The sequence below is a fragment of the Onychostoma macrolepis genome, chromosome 06, assembly GCF_012432095.1.
Source record: "Onychostoma macrolepis isolate SWU-2019 chromosome 06, ASM1243209v1, whole genome shotgun sequence".
In the NCBI taxonomy this organism is placed as follows: domain Eukaryota; kingdom Metazoa; phylum Chordata; class Actinopteri; order Cypriniformes; family Cyprinidae; genus Onychostoma; species Onychostoma macrolepis.
In genome coordinates, this window is record NC_081160.1 from 32,491,687 (window position 1) to 32,494,883 (window position 3,197).

Sequence of the window (3,197 nt, forward strand, 5' to 3'; positions counted from 1 at the left end):
GCCCGGATGGACGCATTTCACGGTCTGGATTCGGACCAGAGTCCACCAGTTGGCGACCCCTGTTCTATGGCACTGTTTGAAAACTCCCTTTTGGATCCATAATTTTTTTAAGATTTTACCATGTAGATACTGTCACAGTGCACACAGCGGGAAGGAACGAGGAACACGGAGACGAGGAATAACTTCAAAATAATAATCTTTAATGTAGACAAGGCAGGGCTGACACACAGGAACACCGGGGAGTAACGAGTAGACCAGACAAACACTAACTGAACAGACAGGACTATAAATACACAGGATAATCATAGATAATTAGACAAACACAGCTGGACAAGAATTAACTGATAATCACATTTAACAAGGACAGGAACAGGAAAAACCAAATAAGGACACAAGAGGCAGGAACACAAGACACACACGACGACACAGATACCATATCATATGAATATGGCAATTACTATCATGATATTGCCATCTGATACAGTCCTCTTTGGCTCTTTTGTATGTGTCCATTGCCTTCGAGCTGTTTTCATGACTTTGTCTTGCTGTTTGGCTTCTCTCCTTTGAACATTTTGAATGTAAGAAATTTTCTTCACTGTGTCATTAAATTTGTCATCACCTTTCTGCACCTCTTTCTGTAGACTAAGGAGAAGCAGTTGCTGAAGCAGTTGGCAGAGAAACGGAAGCGTGAGAAGGACCTTGGAGGTCAAAAACAACTACAGCAAGATGACCGAGCATGGCCCGTCTTAATGCTCTTCAGCAGTGTCTGAGAGGGAAGGTGAGTCTGTCTGGTTGTTTTTAATGAATCAGTGTGTGTTATTACATAAAGAATATGACTCTCAGCCTCCAACGTCCCATTCAAAGTGCCTCCTCAACATTTTTGAAGTTCTCATTCAGATCTGAATTCATTTGACATTTTTGCATTTGGCAGATGCTTTAATCCCAAGCAACTGGCATTGCATATGAAATGTATATCTCATCAGTTCATGCATTACCTAAGAATTGAACCTGGTGCCTCTACTGTTTGAGCTATGGGAAAGGATTTAGTTTGAAACATACTTTTCAAAATCCAATGAATAAAATCAAGTCCCAAAAAATCAAGAAAGTATAAAATGGGCTGGGAATGCTGTTTTATTTTGACATGTTTGTATAATGAAGTAGTATGGGCTTTTATCTTTCCACAGTTCCTATTGCATGTTGTTTTTCTAAAGTAACGGGTTTACAGCTGTATTTTATTGTCAGTAAAAAAGAGAACAGTTCTTTTTCCTTCCTGTTTACTACAAAACAGTTCTTACTTATTGGATGTTTATTATGCTGTCTCTCTTTTCTTTGTCAGGAGCTTCATGCTGCAGAAGTCCGTAAGAATAAGGAATTTCACACTGAGATCTCTGGCTGAGGACACTCTTTGACGCCAGAGCCGTGAGACGTCCAATCATGACTGCATTTGGAGTAGATCTCATTCTCTGGCCACACTGTCTTAAGAGGTCATATCAGACTCACCTTATCAGTTTTCATTATCAATAAATGTCTGAGCTTATAACAGCATCCCCCATACACGACATGGACAAAAGTATGTGAGCACCCAAACACCACACCCATACATGATTGTTGATTGTTTAATTTCAGAAGCATGGACATTAATAGGTAATCCGTTCTTCATAAAATGTCTAGATCTTCTGGGAGTCATTATTCCAGTTCATCCCAAAGGTATTCAGATCTGGACTTTGTGTAGGCCAGTCAAGATCTTTCGCATTTCTTGATGGACCTTGACTTGTGTGATGTTCCTGGATCAACATCTTCTGTTGATCCTAGAACAAGAAGTCTTATGCCTATCCCTATATCCAACCTTTATCACAAATTATGGCTAAAATCAGAGGGAAGTTGATAAGAATGTCGCTCAAGCTCCAGTCCTCAGCCACACCCTAAACAAACCCTTTTACCTATTCCTAAAATCTGATTGGCTGATGTTGATCCAGGAAGGAACATGCCCTACTAGGCAGAATCGCAGTCACCTGCTTTGTGCACAAGGACTTTGTCATGCTGAAACTGAAAAGCATTGTCCAGAGATGTTGGACATTCTCCAGAATGTTACTGTATGGAGTAGAATTAAGATTTGGAGTTATTTGACTAGCCAAATGCATTTATTGTAAAGAGGTGTCCACATACTTTTGACCATGAAGTTTATCTGCCTGCTGATAAAAAAAACAACTTGGACCAGCTTAAAGACTTGTTTTTAGATTGGCATTAGTGGTATGTTACTCTGACACAAGCTGATTAAGAGGGTTGTTGCGATACACCATCTAGACGAGTGGTTAAGATAAAACCAGCTTGAAACTGTCAAAACATACCTTATTTGTAACCATCAATGGTACAATCTGGTCATTTAGTCTGGTCTAGGCTGTTATTTAGTAGGGTTGAATCTCACAAAACAAATACCATGGCTGTATCCACATTTACACTGCACTTTATAGGATGATTCATTCACGTTGGTAGATTAGATAAATTTCAAGGGTCACTGACTCAGACTTGTTGGTTTGTTTTTCAGTGACCTAAAGAAAAATGTCTAAGCTATATGCTGCTAACTGATTACTGAAAACCATTTAAAATAAGATTAAAGCATAAGTTCGTAAGAAGGTGTCTCTGTCATGTTTGCAACTGAGGGAAACTAAGACCACATCCAACAGATAATTTATGTTGGCAACACTTCAGAATATCTAAGTTGTTTATCACCATCTATAGCAATTTTGTGTCTCCTGAGTATCCGTGAAGTTTCTATATCTTGCAAGTTTTTGACCTGGTATTGAATATGGAAAGTACTGACATAGTAGTTTCTGAATATAGTTTCTAAACCATTATGATTGTATAGCTGCTGATAAGACTCGTATGCAATCAAGTACTGCTGAATCAGTCAGGGCGTTTGTCTACGTGTCATCATGTGTTCATGACGAACTCTGGCCATGTGATGGTGTAATGGAAATTACAGATAAATGAAATTGAAGTTTTGTTTGCTCAGATACTGCTTTTGTTGTGTATCACCAGAATTATAGGTAGATAGATTTGAAAACAATAAAAAGTACACACAATTATGACATTCCTGGGTCCTAAAGTCAAAATGGGACATGCAGCCATGATGTAAACCTGTTTTGTTTGTCCAAACTTTTCATAACTTTACTTAAAATGGCACGGAAAGGGAGTGG

General features: G+C 38.8%; 1 long non-coding RNA gene across 1 annotated transcript; it reads left to right on the plus strand.

Annotated features, from left to right (window-relative positions):
• The first annotated feature begins 332 nt into the window (after window positions 1–332).
• On the plus strand, window positions 333–2,850 carry LOC131542699 (uncharacterized). The gene is made up of 3 exons (XR_009271767.1): window positions 333–501; window positions 642–778; window positions 1,337–2,850. It is a non-coding gene; the product is annotated as an uncharacterized LOC131542699 (long non-coding RNA).
• Window positions 2,851–3,197: the final 347 nt, after the last annotated feature.